This window comes from Bombus terrestris, chromosome 10, assembly GCF_910591885.1.
Source record: "Bombus terrestris chromosome 10, iyBomTerr1.2, whole genome shotgun sequence".
Lineage (NCBI taxonomy): Eukaryota > Metazoa > Arthropoda > Insecta > Hymenoptera > Apidae > Bombus > Bombus terrestris.
This window is the reverse complement of record NC_063278.1, coordinates 12,521,834-12,546,367: the sequence shown is the minus strand read 5'-3', so window position 1 is coordinate 12,546,367 and position 24,534 is coordinate 12,521,834.

Genomic DNA, 24,534 nt, shown 5'->3' with positions numbered 1-24,534 from the left:
AGTATTACGATATAACGTATAACGTTATAAAGTATTACGATATAACATATAACGTTATATACTATTACGATATAACGTATAACGTTATATACTTCTATGATATAACGTATAACGTTATATAGTATTACGATATAACGTATAACGTTATATGCTATTACGATATAACGTATAACGTTATATAGTATTACGATATAACGTATAACGTTATATACTATTACGATATAACGTATAGCGTCATATGTTATTACGATATAACATATAACGTTATATACTATTACGATATAACGTATAACGTTATATACTACTATGATATAACGTATAACGTTATATACTATTACGATATAACGTATAACGTTATATGCTATTACGATATAACGTATAACGTTATATAGTATTACGATATAACGTATAACGTTATATGCTATTACGATATAAGGTATAACGTTATGTACTATTACGATATAACGTATAACGTTATATGCTATTGTGATATAGCTAATAACGTTATATTGTATTACGATATAACGTATAACGTTATATGCTATTACGATATAACATATAACGTTATATAGTATTACGATATAACGTATAACGTTATATGCTATTACGATATAGCGTATAACGTTATATGCTATTACGATATAACGTATAACGTTATATAGTATTACGATATAACGTATAGCGTTATATGTTATTACGATATAACATATAACGTTATATACTATTACGATATAACGTATAACGTTATATAGTATTACGATATAACATATAACGTTATATACTATTACGATATAACTTGTAACGTTATATGCTATTATGATATAGCTGATAACGTTATATAGTATTACGATATAACGTGTAACGTTATATACTATTACGATATAACATATAACGTTATATACTATTACGATATAACGTATAACGTTATATACTACTATGATATAACGTATAACGTTATATAGTATTACGATATAACGTATAACGTTATATGCTATTACGATATAACGTATAACGTTATGTACTATTACGATATAACGTATAACGTTATATGCTATTGTGATATAGCTAATAACGTTATATAGTATTACGATATAACGTATAACGTTATATGCTATTACGATATAATATATATCGTTATATAGTATTACGATATAACGTGTAACGTTATATACTATTACGATATAACATATAACGTTATATACTATTACGATATAACGTATAACGTTATATACTACTATGATATAACGTATAACGTTATATAGTATTACGATATAACGTATAACGTTATATGCTATTACGATATAACGTATAACGTTATATAGTATTACGATATAACGTATAGCGTTATATGTTATTACGATATAACGTATAACGTTATATACTATTACGATATAACGTATAACGTTATATAGTATTACGATATAACATATAACGTTATATGCTATTACGATATAACGTATAACGTTATATGCTACTACGATATAACGTATAACGTTATATGCTACTATGATATAACGTATAACGTTATAAAGTATTACGATATAACGTATAACGTTATATGCTATTACGATATAACGTATAACGTTATATGCTATTACGATATAACGTATAACGTTATATGCTATTACGATATAACGTATAACGTTATATGCTATTACGATATAACGTATAACCTTATATGCTATTACGATATAACGTATAACGTTATATACTATTACGATATAACGTATAACGTTATATGCTATTACGATATAACATATAACGTTATATACTATTACGTTATAACGTATAACGTTATATGCTATTACGATATAACATATAACGTTATATACTATTACGATATAACGTATAACGTTATATAATACTATGATATAACGTATAACGTTATATAGTATTAAGATATAACGTATAAGGTTATATGCTATTATGATATACCGTATAACGTTATATACTATTACGATATAACGTATAGCGTTATATGTTATTGCGATATAACATATAACGTTATATACTATTACGATATAACGTATAACGTTATATGCTATTACGATATAACATATAACGTTATATAGTATTACGATATAACGTATAACGTTATATAGTATTACGATATAACGTATAACGTTATATGCAATTAGGATATAACGTATAACGTTATATACTACTATGATATAACGTATAACGTTATATAGTATTACGATATAGCGTATAACGTTATATGCTATTACGATATAACGTATAACGTTATATGCTATTACGATATAACGTATAACGTTATATAGTATTACGATATAACGTATAACGTTATAAAGTATTACGATATAACATATAACGTTATATACTATTACGATATAACGTATAACGTTATATACTTCTATGATATAACGTATAACGTTATATAGTATTACGATATAACGTATAACGTTATATGCTATTACGATATAACGTATAACGTTATATAGTATTACGATATAACGTATAACGTTATATACTATTACGATATAACGTATAGCGTTATATGTTATTACGATATAACATATAACGTTATATACTATTACGATATAACGTATAACGTTATATACTACTATGATATAACGTATAACGTTATATACTATTACGATATAACGTATAACGTTATATGCTATTACGATATAACGTATAACGTTATATAGTATTACGATATAACGTATAACGTTATATGCTATTACGATATAAGGTATAACGTTATGTACTATTACGATATAACGTATAACGTTATATGCTATTGTGATATAGCTAATAACGTTATATAGTATTACGATATAACGTATAACGTTATATGCTATTACGATATAACATATAACGTTATATAGTATTACGATATAACGTATAACGTTATATGCTATTACGATATAGCGAATAACGTTATATGCTATTACGATATAACGTATAGCGTTATATGTTATTACGATATAACATATAACGTTATATACTATTACGATATAACGTATAACGTTATATAGTATTACGATATAACATATAATGTTATATACTATTACGATATAACTTGTAACGTTATATGCTATTATGATATAGCTGATAACGTTATATAGTATTACGATATAACGTGTAACGTTATATACTATTACGATATAACATATAACGTTATATACTATTACGATATAACGTATAACGTTATATACTACTATGATATAACGTATAACGTTATATAGTATTACGATATAACGTATAACGTTATATGCTATTACGATATAACGTATAACGTTATGTACTATTACGATATAACGTATAACGTTATATGCTATTGTGATATAGCTAATAACGTTGTATAGTATTACGATATAACGTATAACGTTATATGCTATTACGATATAACATATAACGTTATATAGTATTACGATATAACGTATAACGTTATATGCTATTACGATATAACGTATAACGTTATATGCTATTACGATATAACGTATAACGTTATATGCTATTACGATATAACGTATAACGTTATATAGTATTACGATATAACGTATAGCGTTATATGTTATTACGATATAACATATAACGTTATATACTATTACGATATAACGTATATCGTTATATAGTATTACGATATAACATATAACGTTATATACTATTACGATATAACGTATAACGTTATATGCTATTATGATATAGCTGATAACGTTATATAGTATTACGATATAACGTGTAACGTCATATACTGTTACGATATAACATATAACGTTATATACTATTACGATATAACGTATAACGTTATATACTACTATGATATAACGTATAACGTTATATAGTATTACGATATAACGTATAACGTTATATGCTATTACGATATAACGTATAACGTTATATAGTATTACGATATAACGTATAGCGTTATATGTTATTACGATATAACGTATAACGTTATATACTATTACGATATAACGTATAACGTTATATAGTATTACGATATAACATATAACGTTATATGCTATTACGATATAACGTATAACGTTATATGCTACTACGATATAACGTATAACGTTATATGCTACTATGATATAACGTATAACGTTATAAAGTATTACGATATAACGTATAACGTTATATGCTATTACGATATAACGTATAACGTTATATGCTATTACGATATAACGTATAACGTTATATGCTATTACGATATAACGTATAACGTTATATACTATTACGATATAACGTATAACGTTATATGCTATTACGATATAACGTATAACGTTATATACTATTACGATATAACGTATAACGTTATATACTATTACGATATAACGTATAACGTTATATGCTATTATGATATAGCTGATAACGTTATATAGTATTACGATATAACGTGTAACGTTATATACTATTACGATATAACATATAACGTTATATAGTATTACGATATAACGTATAGCGTTATATGTTATTACGATATAACATATAACGTTATATACTATTACGATATAACGTATATCGTTATATAGTATTACGATATAACATATAACGTTATATACTATTACGATATAACGTATAACGTTATATGCTATTATGATATAGCTGATAACGTTATATAGTATTACGATATAACGTGTAACGTTATATACTATTACGATATAACATATAACGTTATATACTATTACGATATAACGTATAACGTTATATACTACTATGATATAACGTATAACGTTATATAGTATTACGATATAACGTATAACGTTATATGCTATTACGATATAACGTATAACGTTATATAGTATTACGATATAACGTATAGCGTTATATGTTATTACGTTATAACGTATAACGTTATATGCTATTACGATATAACATATAACGTTATATACTATTACGATATAACGTATAACGTTATATAATACTATGATATAACGTATAACGTTATATAGTATTAAGATATAACGTATAACGTTATATGCTATTACGATATAACGTATAACGTTATATAGTATTACGATATAACGTATAACGTTATATGCTATTACGATATAACGTATAACGTTATATGCTATTACGATATAACATATAACGTTATATACTGTTACGATATAACGTATAACGTTATATACTATTACGATATAACGTATAACGTTATATGCTATTACGATATAACGTATAACGTTATATACTATTACGATATAACGTATAACGTTATATACTATTACGATATAACGTATAACGTTATATGCTATTACGATATAACGTATAACGTTATATAGTATTACGATATAACGTATAACGTTATATGCTATTACGATATAACATATAACGTTATATGCTATTACGATATAACGTATAACGTTATATGCTATTACGATATAACGTATAACGTTATATGCTATTACGATATAACGTATACCGTTATATAGTATTACGATATAACGTATAACGTTACATACTATTACGATATAACGTATAACGTTATATAGTATTACGATATAACGTATAGCGTTATATGTTATTACGATATAACATATAACATTATATACTATTACGATATAACGTATATCGTTATATAGTATTACGATATAACATATAACGTTATATACTATTACGATATAACGTATAACGTTATATGCTATTATGATATAGCTGATAACGTTATATAGTATTACGATATAACGTGTAACGTTATATACTATTACGATATAACATATAACGTTATATACTATTACGATATAACGTATAACGTTATATACTACTATGATATAACGTATAACGTTATATAGTATTACGATATAACGTATAACGTTATATGCTATTACGATATAACGTATAACGTTATATAGTATTACGATATAACGTATAGCGTTATATGTTATTACGATATAACGTATAACGTTATATACACTTACGATATAACGTATAACGTTATATAGTATTACGATATAACATATAACGTTATATGCTATTACGATATAACGTATAACGTTATATGCTACTACGATATAACGTATAACGTTATATGCTACTATGATATAACGTATAACATTATAAAGTATTACGATATAACGTATAACGTTATATGCTATTACGATATAACGTATAACGTTATATGCTATTACGATATAACGTATAACGTTATATGCTATTACGATATAACGTATAACGTTATATGCTATTACGATATAACGTATAACCTTATATGCTATTACGATATAACGTATAACGTTATATGCTATTACGATATAACGTATAACGTTATATAGTATTACGATATAACGTATAACGTTATATGCTATTACGATATAACGTATAACGTTATATACTATTACGATATAACGTATAGCGTTATATGTTATTACGATACAACATATAACGTTATATGCTATTACGATATAACGTATAACGTTATATACTACTATGATATAACGTATAACGTTATATAGTATTACGATATAACGTATAACGTTATATGCTATTGTGATATAGCTAATAACGTTATATAGTATTACGATATAACGTATAACGTTATATGCTATTACGATATAACATATAACGTTATATACTATTACGATATAACGTATAACGTTATATACTATTACGATATAACGTATAACGTTATATACTACTATGATATAACGTATAACGTTATATAGTATTACGATATAACGTATAACGTTATATGCTATTACGATATAATGTATAACGTTATATACTACTATGATATAACGTATAACGTTATATAGTATTACGATATAACGTATAACGTTATATGCTATTACGATATAACGTATAACGTTATGTACTACTATGATATAACGTATAACGTTATATAGTATTACGATATAACGTATAACGTTATATGCTATTACGATATAACGTATAACGTTATGTACTATTACGATATAACGTATAACGTTATATGCTGTTGTGATATAGCTAATAACGTTATATAGTATTACGATATAACGTATAACGTTATATGCTATTACGATATAACATATAACGTTATATAGTATTACGATATAACGTATAACGTTATATGCTATTACGATATAACATATAACGTTATATACTATTACGATATAACGTATAACGTTATATACTACTATGATATAACGTATAACGTTAAATAGTATTACGATATAACGTATAACGTTATATGCTATTACGATATAACGTATAACGTTATATACTACTATGATATAACGTATAACGTTATATAGTATTACGATATAACGTATAACGTTATATGCTATTACGATATAACGTATAACGTTATATACTACTATGATATAACGTATAACGTTATATAGTATTACGATATAACGTATAACGTTATATGCTATTACGATATAACGTATAACGTTATATACTACTATGATATAACGTATAACGTTATATAGTATTACGATATAACGTATAACGTTATATGCTATTACGATATAACGTATAACGTTAAGTACTATTGCGATATAACGTATAACGTTATATGCTACTGTGATATAGCTAATAACGTTATATAGTATTACGATATAACGTATAACGTTATATGCTATTACGATATAACATATAACGTTATATAGTATTACGATATAACGTATAACGTTATATGTTATTACGATATAACATATAACGTTATATACTATTACGATATAACGTATAACGTTATATACTACTATGATATAACGTATAACGTTATATACTATTACGATATAACGTATAACGTTATATGCTATTACGATATAACGTATAACGTTATATGCTATTACGATATAACGTATAACGTTATATGCTATTACGATATAACGTATAACGTTATATAGTATTACGATATAACGTATAACGTTATAAAGTATTACGATATAACATATAACGTTATATACTATTACGATATAACGTATAACGTTATATGCTATTACGATATAACGTATAACGTTATATGCTATTACGATATAACGTATAACGTTATATGCTATTACGATATAACGTATAACGTTATATAGTATTACGATATAACGTATAACGTTATATACTATTACGATATAACGTATAGCGTTATATGCTATTACGATATAACATATAACGTTATATAGTATTACGATATAACGTATAACGTTATATGCTATTACGATATAACGTATAACGTTATATAGTATTACGATATAACGTATAACGTTATATGCTATTACGATATAACATATAACGTTATATGCTATTACGATATAACTTATAACGTTATGTACTATTACGATATAACGTATAACGTTATATGCTATTGTGATATAGCTAATAACGTTATATAGTATTACGATATAACGTATAACGTTATATGCTATTACGATATAACATATAACGTTATATAGTATTACCATATAACGTATAACGTTATATGCTATTACGATATAACGTATAACGTTATATGCTATTACGATATAACATATAACGTTATATGCTATTACGATATAACATATAACGTTATGTACTATTACGATATAACGTATAACGTTATATGCTATTGTGATATAGCTAATAACGTTATATAGTATTACGATATAACGTATAACGTTATATGCTATTACGATATAACATATAACGTTATATAGTATTACGATATAACGTATAACGTTATATGCTATTACGATATAACGTATAACGTTATATGCTATTACGATATAACATATAACGTTATATACTATTACGACATAACGTATAACGTTATATACTACTATGATATAACGTATAACGTTATATAGTATTACGATATAACGTATAACGTTATATGCTATTACGATATAACGTATAACGTTATATACTACTATGATATATCGTATAACGTTATATAGTATTACGATATAACGTATAACGTTATATGCTATTACGATATAACGTATAACGTTATGTACTATTACGATATAACGTATAACGTTATATGCTATTACGATATAACGTATAACGTTATATACTATTACGATATAACGTATAGCGTTATATGTTATTACGATATAACGTATAACGTTATATGCTATTACGATATAACGTATAACGTTATATGCTATTACGATATAACATATAACGTTATATACTATTACGATATACCGTATAACGTTATATACTACTATGATATAACGTATAACGTTATATACTATTACGATATAACTTATAACGTTATATGCTATTACGATATAACGTATAACGTTATATGCTATTACGATATAACGTATAACGTTATATGCTATTACGATATAACGTATAACGTTATATGCTATTATGATATATCCAATAACGTTATATAGTATTACGATATAACGTATAACGTTATATGCTATTACGATATAACGTATAACGTTATATACTATTACGATAAAGCGTATAACGTTATATACTACTATGATATAACGTATAACGTTATATACTATTACGATATAACGTATAACGTTATATGCTATTGTGATATAGCTAATAACGTTATATGCTATTACGATATAACGTATAACGTTATATGCTATTACGATATAACATATAACGTTATATACTATTACGATATAACGTATAACGTTATATGCTATTGTGATATAGCTAATAACGTTATATAGTATTACGATATAACGTATAACGTTATATGCTATTACGATATAACATATAACGTTATAGAGTATTACGATATAACGTATAACGTTATATGCTATTACGATATAACGTATAACGTTATATAGTATTACGATATAACGTATAACGTTATATGCTATTACGATATAACATATAACGTTATATGCTATTACGATATAACGTATAACGTTATATGCTATTACGATATAACGTATAACGTTATATGCTATTACGATATAACATATAACGTTATATACTATTACGATATAACGTATAACGTTATATAGTATTACGATATAACGTATAACGTTATATGCTATTGTGATATAGCTAATAACGTTATATAGTATTACGATATAACGTATAACGTTATATGCTATTACGATATAACATATAACGTTATATAGTATTACGATATAACGTATAACGTTATATGCTATTACGATATAACGTATAACGTTATATGCTATTACGATATAACATATAACGTTATATGCTATTACGATATAACATATAACGTTATGTACTATTACGATGTAACGTATAACGTTATATGCTATTGTGATATAACGTATAACGTTATATAGTATTACGATATAACGTATAACGTTATATGCTATTACGATATAACGTATAACGTTATATACTACTATGATATAACGTATAACGTTATATAGTATTACGATATAACGTATAACGTTATATGCTATTACGATATAACGTATAACGTTATATACTACTATGATATAACGTATAACGTTATATAGTATTACGATATAACGTATAACGTTATATGCTATTACGATATAACGTATAACGTTATATACTACTATGATATAACGTATAACGTTATATAGTATTACGATATAACGTATAACGTTATATGCTATTACGATATAACGTATAACGTTATGTACTATTACGATATAACGTATAACGTTATATGCTGTTGTGATATAGCTAATAACGTTATATAGTATTACGATATAACGTATAACGTTATATGTATTACGATATAACATATAACGTTATATAGTATTACGATATAACGTATAACGTTATATGCTATTACGATATAACATATAACGTTATATACTATTACGATATAACGTATAACGTTATATACTATTACGATATAACGTATAGCGTTATATGTTATTACGATATAACGTATAACGTTATATGCTATTACGATATAACGTATAACGTTATATGCTATTACGATATAACATATAACGTTATATACTATTACGATATACCGTATAACGTTATATACTACTATGATATAACGTATAACGTTATATACTATTACGATATAACTTATAACGTTATATGCTATTACGATATAACGTATAACGTTATATGCTATTACGATATAACGTATAACGTTATATGCTATTACGATATAACGTATAACGTTATATGCTATTATGATATATCCAATAACGTTATATAGTATTACGATATAACGTATAACGTTATATGCTATTACGATATAACGTATAACGTTATATGCTATTACGATATAACATATAACGTTATATACTATTACGATATAACGTATAACGTTATATGCTATTGTGATATAGCTAATAACGTTATATAGTATTACGATATAACGTATAACGTTATATGCTATTACGATATAACATATAACGTTATATAGTATTACGATATAACGTATAACGTTATATGCTATTACGATATAACGTATAACGTTATATAGTATTACGATATAACGTATAACGTTATATGCTATTACGATATAACATATAACGTTATATGCTATTACGATATAACGTATAACGTTATATGCTATTACGATATAACGTATAACGTTATATGCTATTACGATATAACATATAACGTTATATACTATTACGATATAACGTATAACGTTATATAGTATTACGATATAACGTATAACGTTATATGCTATTGTGATATAGCTAATAACGTTATATAGTATTACGATATAACGTATAACGTTATATGCTATTACGATATAACATATAACGTTATATAGTATTACGATATAACGTATAACGTTATATGCTATTACGATATAACGTATAACGTTATATGCTATTACGATATAACATATAACGTTATATGCTATTACGATATAACATATAACGTTATGTACTATTACGATGTAACGTATAACGTTATATGCTATTGTGATATAGCTAATAACGTTATATAGTATTACAATATAACGTATAACGTTATATGCTATTACGATATAACATATAACGTTATATAGTATTACGATATAACGTATAACGTTATATGCTATTACGATATAACGTATAACGTTATATGCTATTACGATATAACATATAACGTTATATACTATTACGATATAACGTATAACGTTATATACTACTATGATATAACGTATAACGTTATATAGTATTACGATATAACGTATAACGTTATATGCTATTACGATATAACGTATAACGTTATATACTACTATGATATAACGTATAACGTTATATAGTATTACGATATAACGTATAACGTTATATACTATTACGATATAACGTATAGCGTTATATGTTATTACGATATAACATATAACGTTATATACTATTACGATATAACGTATAACGTTATATAGTATTACGATATAACGTATAACGTTATATGCTATTACGATATAACGTATAACGTTATATAGTATTACGATATAACGTATAACGTTATGTACTATTACGATATAACGTATAACGTTATATGCTATTGTGATATAGCTAATAACGTTATATAGTATTACGATATAACGTATAACGTTATATGCTATTACGATATAACATATAACGTTATATACTATTACGATATAACGTATAACGTTATATAATACTATGATATAACGTATAACGTTATATAGTATTAAGATATAACGTATAACGTTATATGCTATTACGATATAACGTATAACGTTATATGCTATTACGATATAACGTATAACGTTATATGCTATTACGATATAACGTATAACGTTACGTACTATTACGATATAACGTATAACGTTATATGCTATTACGATATAACGTATAGCGTTATATGCTATTGAGATATAGCTAATAACGTTATATAGTATTACGATATAACGTATAACGTTATATGCTATTACGATATAACGTATAACGTTATATAGTATTACGATATAACGTATAACGTTATATGCTATTACGATATAACGTATAACGTTATATAGTATTACGATATAACGTATAACGTTATATGCTATTACGATATAACGTATAACGTTATATGCTATTACGATATAACGTATAACGTTAAATAGTATTACGTTATAACGTATAACGTTATATGCTATTACGATATAACGTATAACGTTATATACTACTATGATATAACGTATAACGTTATATAGTATTACGATATAACGTATAACGCTATATGCTATTACGATATAACGTATAACGTTATATACTACTATGATATAACGTATAACGTTATATACTATTTCGATATAACGTATAACGTTATATGCTATTATGATATAGCTAATAACGTTATATAGTATTACGATATAACCTTTAACGTTATATACTATTACGATATAACGTATAACGTTATATGCTATTACGATATAACGTATAACGTTATATACTATTACGATATAACGTATAACGTTATATAGTATTACGATATAACGTATAACGTTATATACTATTACGATATAACGTATAGCGTTATATGTTATTACGATATAACATATAACGTTATATACTATTACGATATAACGTATAACGTTATATAGTATTACGATATAACGTATAACGTTATATGCTATTACGATATAACGTATAACGTTATATAGTATTACGATATAACGTATAACGTTATGTACTATTACGATATAACGTATAACGTTATATGCTATTGTGATATAGCTAATAACGTTATATAGTATTACGATATAACGTATAACGTTATATGCTATTACGATATAACATATAACGTTATATACTATTACGATATAACGTATAACGTTATATAATACTATGATATAACGTATAACGTTATATAGTATTAAGATATAACGTATAACGTTATATGCTATTACGATATAACGTATAACGTTATATGCTATTACGATATAACGTATAACGTTATATGCTATTATGATATATCCAATAACGTTATATAGTATTACGATATAACGTATAACGTTATATGCTATTACGATATAACGTATAACGTTATATACTATTACGATAAAGCGTATAACGTTATATACTACTATGATATAACGTATAACGTTATATACTATTACGATATAACGTATAACGTTATATAGTATTACGATATAACGTATAACGTTATATACTATTACGATATAACGTATAGCGTTATATGTTATTACGATATAACATATAACGTTATATACTATTACGATATAACGTATAACGTTATATAGTATTACGATATAACGTATAACGTTATATGCTATTACGATATAACGTATAACGTTATATAGTATTACGATATAACGTATAACGTTATGTACTATTACGATATAACGTATAACGTTATATGCTATTGTGATATAGCTAATAACGTTATATAGTATTACGATATAACGTATAACGTTATATACTATTACGATATAACGTATAGCGTTATATGTTATTACGATATAACATATAACGTTATATACTATTACGATATAACGTATAACGTTATATAGTATTACGATATAACGTATAACGTTATATGCTATTACGATATAACGTATAACGTTATATAGTATTACGATATAACGTATAACGTTATGTACTATTACGATATAACGTATAACGTTATATGCTATTGTGATATAGCTAATAACGTTATATAGTATTACGATATAACGTATAACGTTATATGCTATTACGATATAACATATAACGTTATATACTATTACGATATAACGTATAACGTTATATAATACTATGATATAACGTATAACGTTATATAGTATTAAGATATAACGTATAACGTTATATGCTATTACGATATAACGTATAACGTTATATGCTATTACGATATAACGTATAACGTTATATGCTATTACGATATAACGTATAACGTTACGTACTATTACGATATAACGTATAACGTTATATACTATTACGATATAACGTATAGCGTTATATGTTATTACGATATAACATATAACGTTATATACTATTACGATATAACGTATAACGTTATATAGTATTACGATATAACGTATAACGTTATGTACTATTACGATATAACGTATAACGTTATATGCTATTGTGATATAGCTAATAACGTTATATACTACTATGATATAACGTATAACGTTATATAGTATTACGATATAACGTATAACGTTATATGCTATTACGATATAACGTATAACGTTATATACTACTATGATATAACGTATAACGTTATATGCTATTACGATATAACATATAACGTTATATAGTATTACGATATAACGTATAACGTTATATGCTATTACGATATAACGTATAACGTTATATGCTATTACGATATAACATATAACGTTATATACTATTACGATATAACGTATAACGTTATATACTACTATGATATAACGTATAACGTTATATAGTATTACGATATAACGTATAACGTTATATGCTATTACGATATAACGTATAACGTTATATACTACTATGATATAACGTATAACGTTATATAGTATTACGATATAACGTATAACGTTATATGCTATTACGATATAACGTATAACGTTATATACTACTATGATATAACGTATAACGTTATATAGTATTACGATATAACGTATAACGTTATATGCTATTACGATATAACGTATAACGTTATATACTACTATGATATAACGTATAACGTTATATAGTATTGCGATATAACGTATAACGTTATATGCTATTACGATATAACGTATAACGTTATGTACTATTACGATATAACGTATAACGTTATATGCTGTTGTGATATAGCTAATAACGTTATATAGTATTACGATATAACGTATAACGTTATATGCTATTACGATATAACATATAACGTTATATAGTATTACGATATAACGTATAACGTTATATGCTATTACGATATAACATATAACGTTATATACTATTACGATATAACGTATAACGTTATATACTACTATGATATAACGTATAACGTTAAATAGTATTACGATATAACGTATAACGTTATATGCTATTACGATATAACGTATAACGTTATATACTACTATGATATAACGTATAACGTTATATAGTATTACGATATAACGTATAACGTTATATGCTATTACGATATATCGTATAACGTTATGTACTACTATGATATAAAGTATAACGTTATATAGTATTACGATATAACGTATAACGTTATATGCTATTACGATATAACGTATAACGTTATATACTACTATGATATAACGTATAACGTTATATAGTATTACGATATAACGTATAACGTTATATGCTATTACGATATAACGTATAACGTTAAGTACTATTACGATATAACGTATAACGTTATATGCTATTGTGATATAGCTAATAACGTTATATAGTATTACGATATAACGTATAACGTTATATACTACTATGATATAACGTATAACGTTATATAGTATTACGATATAACGTATAACGTTATATGCTATTACGATATAACGTATAACGTCATGTACTATTACGATATAACGTATAACGTTATATGCTACTATGATATAACGTATAACGTTAAATAGTATTACGATATAACGTATAACGTTATATGCTATTACGATATAACGTATAACGTTATATACTACTATGATATAACGTATAACGTTATATAGTATTACGATATAACGTATAACGTTATATGCTATTACGATATATCGTATAACGTTATGTACTACTATGATATAACGTATAACGTTATATAGTATTACGATATAACGTATAACGTTATATGCTATTACGATATAACGTATAACGTTATATACTACTATGATATAACGTATAACGTTATATAGTATTACGATATAACGTATAACGTTATATGCTATTACGATATAACGTATAACGTTAAGTACTATTACGATATAACGTATAACGTTATATGCTATTGTGATATAGCTAATAACGTTATATAGTATTACGATATAACGTATAACGTTATATGCTATTACGATATAACATATAACGTTATATAGTATTACGATATAACGTATAACGTTATATCGTAATACTATATAACGTATAACGTTATATGCTATTACGATATAACGTATAACGTTATATAGTATTACGATATAACGTATAGCGTTATATGTTATTACGATATAACATATAACGTTATATACTATTACGATATAACGTATAACGTTATATGCTATTGTGATATAGCTAATAACGTTATATACTACTATGATATAACGTATAACGTTATATAGTATTACGATATAACGTATAACGTTATATGCTATTACGATATAACGTATAACGTTATATACTACTATGATATAACGTATAACGTTATATGCTATTACGATATAACATATAACGTTATATAGTATTACGATATAACGTATAACGTTATATGCTATTACGATATAACGTATAACGTTATATGCTATTACGATATAACATATAACGTTATATACTATTACGATATAACGTATAACGTTATATACTACTATGATATAACGTATAACGTTATATAGTATTACGATATAACGTATAACGTTATATGCTATTACGATATAACGTATAACGTTATATACTACTATGATATAACGTATAACGTTATATAGTATTACGATATAACGTATAACGTTATATGCTATTACGATATAACGTATAACGTTATATACTACTATGATATAACGTATAACGTTATATAGTATTACGATATAACGTATAACGTTATATGCTATTACGATATAACGTATAACGTTATATACTACTATGATATAACGTATAACGTTATATAGTATTACGATATAACGTATAACGTTATATGCTATTACGATATAACGTATAACGTTATGTACTATTACGATATAACGTATAACGTTATATGCTGTTGTGATATAGCTAATAACGTTATATAGTATTACGATATAACGTATAACGTTATATGCTATTACGATATAACATATAACGTTATATAGTATTACGATATAACGTATAACGTTATATGCTATTACGATATAACATATAACGTTATATACTATTACGATATAACGTATAACGTTATATACTACTATGATATAACGTATAACGTTAAATAGTATTACGATATAACGTATAACGTTATATGCTATTACGATATAACGTATAACGTTATATACTACTATGATATAACGTATAACGTTATATAGTATTACGATATAACGTATAACGTTATATGCTATTACGATATATCGTATAACGTTATGTACTACTATGATATAACGTATAACGTTATATAGTATTACGATATAACGTATAACGTTATATGCTATTACGATATAACGTATAACGTTATATACTACTATGATATAACGTATAACGTTATATAGTATTACGATATAACGTATAACGTTATATGCTATTACGATATAACGTATAACGTTAAGTACTATTACGATATAACGTATAACGTTATATGCTATTGTGATATAGCTAATAACGTTATATAGTATTACGATATAACGTATAACGTTATATGCTATTACGATATAACATATAACGTTATATAGTATTACGATATAACGTATAACGTTATATCGTAGTACTATATAACGTGTAACGTTATATGCTATTACGATATAACGTATAACGTTATATAGTATTACGATATAACGTATAGCGTTATATGTTATTACGATATAACATATAACGTTATATACTATTACGATATAACGTATAACGTTATATACTACTATGATATAACGTATAACGTTATATACTATTCCGATATAACGTATAACGTTATATGCTATTACGATATAACGTATAACGTTATATGCTATTACGATATAACGTATAACGTTATATACTATTACGATATAACGTATAGCGTTATATGTTATTACGATACAACATATAACGTTATATACTATTACGATATAACGTATAACGTTATATAGTATTACGATATAACATATAACGTTATATACTATTTCGATATAACGTATAACGTTATATGCTATTATGATATAGCTAATAACGTTATATAGTATTACGATATAACGTATAACGTTATATGCTATTACGATATAACGTATAACGTTATATAGTATTACGATATAACGTATAACGTTATATGCTATTACGATATAACGTATAACGTTATATACTACTATGATATAACGTATAACGTTATATAGTATTACGATATAACGTATAACGTTATATACTATTAGGATATAACGTATAACGTTATATACTATTACGATATAACGTATAACGTCATATGCTATTACGATATAACGTATAACGTTATATGCTATTACGATATAACGTATAGCGTTATATGCTATTGAGATATAGCTAATAACGTTATATAGTATTACGATATAACGTATAACGTTATATGCTATTACGATATAACGTATAACGTTATATAGTATTACGATATAACGTATAACGTTATATGCTATTACGATATAACGTATAACGTTATATAGTATTACGATATAACGTATAACATTATATGCTATTACGATATAACGTATAACGTTATATGCTATTACGATATAACATATAACGTTAAATAGTATTACGATATAACGTATAACGTTATATGCTATTACGATATAACGTATAACGTTATATACTACTATGATATAACGTATAACGTTATATAGTATTACGATATAACGTATAACGCTATATGCTATTACGATATAACGTATAACGTTATATACTACTATGATATAACGTATAACGTTATATAGTATTACGATATAACGTATAACGTTATATGCTATTACGATATAACGTATAACGTTAAGTACTATTACGATATAACGTATAACGTTATATGCTATTGTGATATAACATATAACGTTATATGCTATTACGATATAACGTATAACGTTATATGCTATTACGATATAACGTATAACGTTATATGCTATTGTGATATAGCTAATAACGTTATATAGTATTACGATATAACGTATAACGTTATATGCTATTACGATATAACATATAACGTTATATAGTATTACGATATAACGTATAACGTTATATGCTATTACGATATAACGTATAACGTTATATGCTATTACGATATAACATATAACGTTATATGCTATTACGATATAACATATAACGTTATGTACTATTACGATGTAACGTATAACGTTATATGCTATTGTGATATAACGTATAACGTTATATAGTATTACGATATAACGTATAACGTTATATGCTATTACGATATAACGTATAACGTTATATACTACTATGATATAACGTATAACGTTATATAGTATTACGATATAACGTATAACGTTATATGCTATTACGATATAACGTATAACGTTATATACTACTATGATATAACGTATAACGTTATATAGTATTACGATATAACGTATAACGTTATATGCTATTACGATATAACGTATAACGTTATATACTACTATGATATAACGTATAACGTTATATAGTATTACGATATAACGTATAACGTTATATGCTATTACGATATAACGTATAACGTTATGTACTATTACGATATAACGTATAACGTTATATGCTGTTGTGATATAGCTAATAACGTTATATAGTATTACGATATAACGTATAACGTTATATGCTATTACGATATAACATATAACGTTATATATTATTACGATATAACGTATAACGTTATATGCTATTACGATATAACATATAACGTTATATACTATTACGATATAACGTATAACGTTATATACTATTACGATATAACGTATAGCGATATATGTTATTACGATATAACGTATAACGTTATATGCTATTACGATATAACGTATAACGTTATATGCTATTACGATATAACATATAACGTTATATACTATTACGATATACCGTATAACGTTATATACTACTATGATATAACGTATAACGTTATATACTATTACGATATAACTTATAACGTTATATGCTATTACGATATAACGTATAACGTTATATGCTATTACGATATAACGTATAACGTTATATGCTATTACGATATAACGTATAACGTTATATGCTATTATGATATATCCAATAACGTTATATAGTATTACGATATAACGTATAACGTTATATGCTATTACGATATAACGTATAACGTTATATACTATTACGATATAACGTATAACGTTATATGCTATTACGATATAACATATAACGTTATATACTATTACGATATAACGTATAACGTTATATAGTATTACGATATAACGTATAACGTTATATGCTATTGTGATATAGCTAATAACGTTATATAGTATTACGATATAACGTATAACGTTATATGCTATTACGATATAACATATAACGTTATATAGTATTACGATATAACGTATAACGTTATATGCTACTACGATATAACGTATAACGTTATATGCTATTACGATATAACATATAACGTCATATGCTATTACGATATAACATATAACGTTATGTACTATTACGATGTAACGTATAACGTTATATGCTATTGTGATATAGCTAATAACGTTATAAAGTATTACAATATAACGTATAACGTTATATGCTATTACGATATAACATATAACGTTATATAGTATTACGATATAACGTATAACGTTATATGCTATTACGATATAACGTATAACGTTATATGCTATTACGATATAACATATAACGTTATATACTATTACGATATAACGTATAACGTTATATACTACTATGATATAACGTATAACGTTATATAGTATTACGATATAACGTATAACGTTATATGCTATTACGATATAACGTATAACGTTATATACTACTATGATATAACGTATAACGTTATATAGTATTACGATATAACGTATAACGTTATATACTATTACGATATAACGTATAGCGTTATATGTTATTACGATATAACATATAACGTTATATACTATTACGATATAACGTATAACGTTATATAGTATTACGATATAACGTATAACGTTATATAGTATTACGATATAACGTATAACGTTATATGCTATTACGATATAACGTATAACGTTATATAGTATTACGATATAACGTATAACGTTATATACTACTAATGATATAACGTATAACGTTATATAGTATTACGATATAACGTATAACGTTATATGCTATTACGATATAACGTATAACGTTATATACTACTATGATATAACGTATAACGTTATATAGTATTACGATATAACGTATAACGTTATATACTATTACGATATAACGTATAGCGTTATATACTATTACGATATAACGTATAGCGTTATATGTTATTACGATATAACATATAACGTTATATACTATTACGATATAACGTGTAACGTTATATAGTATTACGATATAACGTATAACGTTATATGCTATTACGATATAACGTATAACGTTATATAGTATTACGATATAACGTATAACGTTATGTACTATTACGATATAACGTATAACGTTATATGCTATTATGATATAGCTAATAACGTTATATAGTATTACGATATAACGTATAACGTTATATGCTATTACGATATAACGTATAACGTTATATAGTATTACGATATAACGTATAACGTTATATGCTATTACGATATAACGTATAACGTTATATACTACTATGATATAACGTATAACGTTATATAGTATTACGATATAACGTATAACGTTATATACTATTAGGATATAACGTATAACGTTATATACTATTACGATATAACGTATAACGTTATATGCTATTACGATATAACGTATAACGTTATATGCTATTACGATATAACGTATAGCGTTATATGCTATTGAGATATAGCTAATAACGTTATATAGTATTACGATATAACGTATAACGTTATATGCTATTACGATATAACGTATAACGTTATATAGTATTACGATATAACGTATAACGTTATATGCTATTACGATATAACGTATAACGTTATATAGTATTACGATATAACGTATAACATTATATGCTATTACGATATAACGTATAACGTTATATGCTATTACGATATAACATATAACGTTAAATAGTATTACGATATAACGTATAACGTTATATGCTATTACGATATAACGTATAACGTTATATACTACTATGATATAACGTATAACGTTATATAGTATTACGATATAACGTATAACGCTATATGCTATTACGATATAACGTATAACGTTATATACTACTATGATATAACGTATAACGTTATATAGTATTACGATATAACGTATAACGTTATATGCTATTACGATATAACGTATAACGTTAAGTACTATTACGATATAACGTATAACGTTATATGCTATTGTGATATAACATATAACGTTATATGCTATTACGATATAACGTATAACGTTATATAGTATTACGATATAACGTATAACGTTATATGCTATTACGATATAACGTATAACGTTATATACTACTATGATATAACGTATAACGTTATATAGTATTACGATATAACGTATAACGTTATATACTATTACGATATAACGTATAGCGTTATATGTTATTACGATATAACATATAACGTTATATACTATTACGATATAACGTATAACGTTATATAGTATTACGATATAACGTATAACGTTATATGCTATTACGATATAACGTATAACGTTATATAGTATTACGATATAACGTATAACGTTATATACTACTAATGATATAACGTATAACGTTATATAGTATTACGATATAACGTATAACGTTATATGCTATTACGATATAACGTATAACGTTATATACTACTATGATATAACGTATAACGTTATATAGTATTACGATATAACGTATAACGTTATATACTATTACGATATAACGTATAGCGTTATATACTATTACGATATAACGTATAGCGTTATATGTTATTACGATATAACATATAACGTTATATACTATTACGATATAACGTGTAACGTTATATAGTATTACGATATAACGTATAACGTTATATGCTATTACGATATAACGTATAACGTTATATAGTATTACGATATAACGTATAACGTTATGTACTATTACGATATAACGTATAACGTTATATGCTATTATGATATAGCTAATAACGTTATATAGTATTACGATATAACGTATAACGTTATATGCTATTACGATATAACGTATAACGTTATATAGTATTACGATATAACGTATAACGTTATATGCTATTACGATATAACGTATAACGTTATATACTACTATGATATAACGTATAACGTTATATAGTATTACGATATAACGTATAACGTTATATACTATTAGGATATAACGTATAACGTTATATACTATTACGATATAACGTATAACGTTATATGCTATTACGATATAACGTATAACGTTATATGCTATTACGATATAACGTATAGCGTTATATGCTATTGAGATATAGCTAATAACGTTATATAGTATTACGATATAACGTATAACGTTATATGCTATTACGATATAACGTATAACGTTATATAGTATTACGATATAACGTATAACGTTATATGCTATTACGATATAACGTATAACGTTATATAGTATTACGATATAACGTATAACATTATATGCTATTACGATATAACGTATAACGTTATATGCTATTACGATATAACATATAACGTTAAATAGTATTACGATATAACGTATAACGTTATATGCTATTACGATATAACGTATAACGTTATATACTACTATGATATAACGTATAACGTTATATAGTATTACGATATAACGTATAACGCTATATGCTATTACGATATAACGTATAAC